The following is a 7,630-nucleotide window of genomic DNA, read 5'->3' on the forward strand; positions in this document are numbered from 1 at the left end:
TACCTTCTGTCAGTTTCCTCTCACGATCCAAGATAGGTGTATCTTTCGGGGGCATAATAAGGAAAGATAATCTCAAGATATGTTCTCTTTACTCTTTTGGATTTTGCATTCTTTTAGATCTTTCATATATCTTTTTTGTATTTCTTATTTCATGTAATCTTCTGATTCTTTTTATTTAGTTTACTCTATATTGTAGCAATCTTTGCTCCCCCTTATGTAAATAAATATGGTTAATGTAATATTCAAAAACACATCTTTCTGCATAATACTTATCTCTTTACAATCGAGCTATATATTATTTTCGTATATGTTGGCTACAATATTCCTTTCCAAAGGAAAATCACATACTTCTTGAATATGATAGGTCATTATTCTAACCAAACACACTCTCGACTTACTTCATATCAATGCTATTTTTGTATGATTTGAAGAAGTGGTTAGTAGTGTTTGATTCTTTGAATGCCAAGATATTGTTGTGCCTCCATATGTAAACAAATAACCCATTTACGATCAAGTTTTACGTAGAGCATATGAATATTTTGCATCTATATAATCAAATAGTTTCTGACTTGGAGATTGATCATTACAATTTTATTGAAGCTTGTTTTTTCTTCTCAAAATCACACATCTTCTATGTGTTGAGTCACTTATATGTTAGTTTCTTCGCATATCTTGAATGATAATATGTCAATCCATGATTTCGTTGTGTATATCAAATAATTTTCTAGTATTTGCATAACCGACAATCTGTAAGTGCACCAATTGCACTAATACATTATATTTTATATCATTTTCATGAAGTTGAAAAGATTCTTTCTTTGTGCTAAGCAATCTCATAACCATTGGGAACTCAATGAAATTGTTTTAAGACCTTTTTATCTTTCAAGAATTTTCATATAACCTTCATCGTGTAGTTAGACATGATAATCAGTCATTATACATATTCAAGTATTTTATTTATTGTCAGACAAAAATAAGTCTTATTGCATCCACCACTGGAGAACATATCTCCATTTAATAATGTTACGACTTCTGCGAAAATCCTTTATGCCCCGAGGCAAAAAATCGTACTTTATATCTTACGAGTATATTTCACACAATGATTCATTTGTACCCCACAGATATATATTTTTATCTATGAATTATAATTTCAAAACATTACTTTTCTCAGTGAAACAAAATATACTTGAATAGTAAATTTTATTTGGTCAATCATTTATCTGTCTACATTATATGACATTCGAATTTAAGATACTCGAATCCATTCATAGCACTGAGTGCTACTTCATATAAAAAAATATCGTAGATGGTCATTTTGATTTGATTCCAATACGATATAACTTATTGAGATCTCTTCATTTTTCATTTTTTTCAGGTGCCTAAACATTTGCAAAGGTTTTCTTAGTGTTATGTCATAGTGCTTTTCAAAGCACTTACCTCATTATCATGACCCTTTTGATAATTTGCTCATTTCTTTCTCAAGGAGTATATCATGCTTCTGGCGTACCGTAGACTATGTCCTTCAAGGACTATTTATTGGAGCTTTTGCAATTAATTAAAATATTGAGTCAACAAATACATCTGCAAATTATTTACAACATTTTGCAAATGAATTATTTCTTGAACTTCAAGTTCACATTTTTATAACAAGGATCTAGATAATTCACCCGCACATAATTTTTAGCTGCTAAACATATCTCCCCCTAATGTTAGGAAATCTAAAATTTACCCCAAACTCATCTGGGGATCATGGTGGAGCAATAAAATCATCTGTGCACACATCAAACTTTTAGATGGAAATTATTTGTTCCTGACCTGAACAATTTGTGATGGGAGAACCTTGTTGTCTTGATGCATATACACGTTAAATAAACTCATCTCATACCAAATTTTATTTGAGAGATTTGTTCTCATGATCAATGGTCTAGCTATAATTGGATGCAAACAATTTATGCTAAACCAACGAGTACTATCAACATAATATTATAGTTTACAACTCTAAATTTAATAATTGGAGCAAACATTACAAAAACCAATTTGTAAGTTGATACAAATGCACATGTGACCATATCATAAATGCATCTATTAAATCATAATAGTAAGTGGTCCACATGACAGCTGAACAGGCTCATATCCATCTTTTTATATATTCCAAATAATTTCAGGGAATACAATCCGAACCTTAGCTAGTACAATGATCATTTTATCATGAGAACAGACAACACAAGAGAATTTTTGAAGAATCATTTATTTCTTCAAACATATAGCCACGTGAATTCTCAACTTCTTTTGCATCACATTTAAATCAGAATGGTCAACCGACTATACCGATTGATATTTATTCTAGTTTACTTTTGCATGTGATTTCATCATCATGCCCATATTTGTATACAACAAACAATAGAAAAAATGGGTAATCTTATACGTCAATATTTATAACCCATATTGCTTGTACTTATGTGAAGATAATAAATCTTCCCATAATTTATAGTCTCGGTATAATATATTTTTTTTCAATTCCTCTGAATCTTAAAAAGTTTCTTTTGGGACTTACTACAACCTCAATATTTTGAATTGTTTTCATTTCTGGATAGTAACAAATTAGTTCTGATGAAACTCTTAATTATTTTTGTGTACTACCATAAATTTCACAGCACCATTTTTATGGTGACCATCTCCTTCAAGGAGAAAATTATTATTATTGTCATGGTTAATATTATTACATGCAAGACTTATTTCTTGATAACCAATGACAAATGTGTTGCCACACAACAACATTTATTCTGATCATGACCACAACCTTTATAGAAAAGATTTATTTATTTCTTTTGTCCTCCAACAGTTCATTATAAAGCATACCACAATATTTGTGTAGTACTCAAAGTATATAGATGACTAAAATGAACATTTATATCAAAATATTTTTTTTCAATCACTCAAACCTTCCATATAGGTGAGATGTGACATTCATCAAACAATACATGAACATATTCTAATACATACGAACACAAGTCACATTTTCTACAAAAAATTGACCATAATCATTTATACATGTTCCATAAGTTTTTATTAGAAACTCATTGTCATGTTTTGGCATTATATGACTCACCTCAACATTACTTTAAGAGGTCAAATGTACTACCACTTTGTATAAAACTTTTCATTTTGGGTTGCACCAACAATAATGTGCCCAATAACTTCTCATATCACTTTGATGGATAAAAATTACCCTTAAGAATTACATTCACATTTGAAGGACCATCTTAAGAAACAATGTGTCCAACAACCTTTTATACAATTTTTGTAATGATCTGGTTTCTTCGTTAAAGGAATGTCAATGGGGAAAATCGGAGTCAGAAAAATCTTTTCGTAGTACTAAGATTTTTCCAACCTTGTCCAGATTTGGATTTGATTACATAATCAAGTAGATAACTCGTTAAGGAATTCATGTGACTTTACGAAATCGAATTCGGATAAGTAGATCATCGGGAATCGATCTTGGCATTAAGGAAACTTTCTAAGCGTAGTGGGTTAAGAGTATGTTGTAAAAAGGGAGAAGTGATATTCCGTTAAGGAGCTCACTGCCTCATTTAGTGTCATTGCAGCGGGATTCTTGCCGCTGCAACGACGCCTCTACAGCGGAATGGGTACCGCTGTATCAGGCGAGGCGTAAACGAAATTAAAGAAATTTTGGGATTTTTCAAGATGAGCTCATTGGTTCACTTTATGCCGCTACAGCCGGATTAGTGTCACTACAGCGACGCCGCTATAGCGGATAAGTGAAGTTGTAGAGGGATGGCGGGTTTAAAATTCGTAAATAAAATCCTTAGACGACCTTATTTTGTATTTTTTGACGTTTTGAGCTAAGGGACAACTCATGGTCTATTCCAACTCATTTTCCACCATTCTTGAGGCTAGAGGTAAGCTTTTTACTCCCCCGAATTCGTTTTACGATCTGTAGTACATTTTAGAATAGGTCAATATTTATGGGGACGGATTTCTTGAAGAATCGTGTGGTGGAATTATCACTAAAGTGACTAGTTCGGGTCATGGGTTTGAACTAAGGTTCATAGTTTGTTAGTATTCTGGGAATTTAGTGTTTCTTTATTGATTTTCGTATATAAATTGTTGTTTTTATACCATTAACAAGCGGAGCGAATCTGAAAAGGGAAGGATCAAATTGTCTAGGGTTTCAAGCATGTTTCGAGGTAGGTAACGGTTGTGATTCTATGAATGTGTGATATACACTTGTTTTGCTTTGTTATGATACTTGTATATGTATGCATGTTGCAATTTGATCCCTTATGTTGAAATGAGATATATGAATATCGATACCATGAAATAATGACTTGAATAAGTGATCTTGATATGTCATTGTAATGTGTGATTGGGATCGGCTGGCACGTACTGACACACTAACTTGGATCTTATTGCCATGTTTCGGCATTCTAACTGGGATCGGTTTCCACGTCCGACATAAAAATTGAATCCGATTGCTACTTTCGGCTACTAATAGTTTGAATTTGGGTTCCATGAGAGAACCAACTATGTGATGAAGCATGTTAATTGTGATGTTGATTCTTATGATAGTTCTGAATATGTTGATATTTATGCATGTGTTATAATGTTGTAATTGCTTCTTTATGTTACACTAGTGGGATAGTCGCGTGATCCTACCAGTACACGGTGTTTGTGTACTGATTCTGCATTTGCTCTTATTTTTGCTCAATACAAGGTATCTCACTACAAGAAACAGGATCTATTGTGGCGACGAATGTCCCCACAAAAGATCCAAAAGTCGCAACAAATGATTTATAGCAGCGACTACTTCTCCGTTGGTAGTACTTCCATAACTAAAGGTTATTTGTGACGACAAATGGAAGTCGCCACAATAAACAACAATTTGTGGCGACATTTAGCGTCACAATATGTGAATAAGTATGCCACCAAAAAACAAAATTGCAATACACATATTGTCCTAGTCGCCACAAAAATAAGACTTTTAGTGACAACATTACTGCCACAAAAGCGTTTAATTTTGCGACGAATTCTTGTCGCCACTAAAGATTAATATTTAGCAGCGATCTCTGCTGCTACAAAAATGTACAAACTATCAGTATCAACTTTGACTCGCTGCTACACTATCAATTAGTAGTGAACCTTTTCGCCACAAAATCAATCAACTATCTGTGGCAACCTTTCTTTCTTGTTGCAAAATATAATTTTCAGTAGCAACATACGTCTCCACAACTACTATAACTTTTCTTGCAACATTCATATCATTTCTGAAGAACAATATTAGCACTAATTAACAATAGTAACCATTACAACTATAAATCAAATTCTCTAAAACTAATATATAGCTATTAAAAATATCTAAAAGTATCTCACAAAATTAATTCGAAAGCATTCTTAAGTCAAATATTATAAATACCAAAAATTCTAATTGCATAGTAGTACTGTGGTGTGTATGTGTATATATATATATATATATATATATATATATATATATATATATATATTTCCGTACGCCTTCAACCTCCTTCTTGATTGGCCCCTTGTTTAATAAACTTGTCCCTGGAATTAGAAAAGCACACAATCAATCTCTAATTCGCATAAAAAAAGGGGTGATAGAGCACATTAGAGTACACTTCTGCAGGGGCAATTGGAGATAACTTAGTAAAACGTTAACAATGGTACTTCCTCAATATCATCAATATGAGACCAAATAAGAGTTAAGAAGATGCAACTGAAAAAACCTAAAAGTTTGGCATAAAATGATCCCTGAGAAGCAAGCATTCATCACATAAAAGGCTATATTCATAATAAATCACCCATAGATGCAAAGAAAAATAGATTTGTATGATTTGGATGTGCTATAGAAATTAAATGTCACTGTTGCCTCCCTCATGCACTGGAATCGGTGGCAATATAGAATCTATTCTTTTTAGGGATCTTCTCATAAAACATATGGAAAAAATATTTGTGGCCTATTTTCATAATTCATTTCCAAAAAAATTGAACCAATTGAAATGTACAAAGGGATCTCATAGTCGTAGGCATTTGATACAAAAGTTATACAATGAGATTGCCAGCTTCAGGGGACTTTGTTTGCTTCTACATGTAATTAATTACTCTTTTGTGTTTTTTGGTGGTGATATATTATTGCCATCAATACATCACTTTCTTTTGAGAATTTTAGGCTAAGAATGCTTACACTGCATTACAAGCTTAGAGAGAAGCAATTTTCTCTGATCCTCACAACATAACAGAGAATTGGGAAGGATCTAAGAGTTTTTTTACCAAAAGTATCCTTGTGTTTTCCTATAATTTTCACTACATCCTTGCAAAACCCAAGTTCCATTTTATTATCCGAGCTTATACAACTCCACAGCTTGATGAAAGAATAATACAAGTTGCTCCCCACAATATATATCCTAATGCTAGTGAAATTAGTTTTGATCTTTTATGCGGCAAAGCAATCATCACATAACAACTCAATTCTGGAGAAGATATTGAAATTAATCAAAATCTCTATCAATTCTCAAATGGACTGGCTCAATAACACAAACGACACTACATAATTATGGCACCACCAATATCAACTGATGCACCAACAACTCTAAACTTTCAAAGAACAGAATAGAATTGGTAATAAGGAAAAAGATTAAGTACCTGTTAAATTATAGTCATGACAGCGCCATTCGTTCTTCGAACACCTTGTCTACTTCACCTTTCATATGTTCATGTTCCTCTTCCAATTGTTTTGGCAAATATTCTTCCATTTGTTCACGTTCTTCTTGGAACTTCCGGTTTATATCAACTTGCACCTGCTGACGCATGATTTTCGTTGTTGAAGAAACACTAGCTTCTATGTTTGCTATCACTTTGCCAGCAAGCGCTGCTATGGAAGGTCATGTCATAAAGGTAATAAAAATGTTTCAGAATTTAAAAATTTAGAAATGGTGACATAAGGTGTGGTAGATAGGTCTCTGGCAATCTCAATACTCCATTGCCCCCACTTACTAATGTAGTTCTTCGAGCCATTCAGATAAAATTTATTTTTAGTCCAACATGTTCAGTGAAGATTCAAATAATTCATTTAGTCGTTGATTTCTCATTTAATACCCTCAGACTGCACCTTGCAATTAAGTATATCTACTTAAATTGAAACATATGCAACTGCTCAAACATTGATTTGTTATGATCTTGCTTTTTTTATGAAGGTTGGTAGAAAGGAAGCATAGAATGCAATTATCATAGATAGGGTGGATAATCAAGTGAACAAGGCAAGGATGGTGTAAAGACCTTCAAACTAAAGTGTAAGCAGCCATTGATGAAGCTGCCAACTTCCCTGTAAACTTCCCTGAACGAGAGAGTGAGAACAAAGACTAACAATACAAGACTTTGTGATTGAAATGTGAAAGTTTTGATTACCTTCATTCATCATTCATGAGGTGCATATATACATGTGATTAGTGAATCAAACAAGTGGAAAAGTAGATAACTAACTAACTAACTAGTTTGTTATATAACTAACTATCACAACAAACAACTATAAAATGGAAATACAACCAACTAACTAACTTGAAACTAGTAATGTACACTATTTAATTATGAGTTGTTAATA

This window comes from Solanum pennellii, chromosome 5 (genome assembly GCF_001406875.1).
Source record: "Solanum pennellii chromosome 5, SPENNV200".
In the NCBI taxonomy this organism is placed as follows: Eukaryota; Viridiplantae; Streptophyta; class Magnoliopsida; order Solanales; family Solanaceae; genus Solanum; species Solanum pennellii.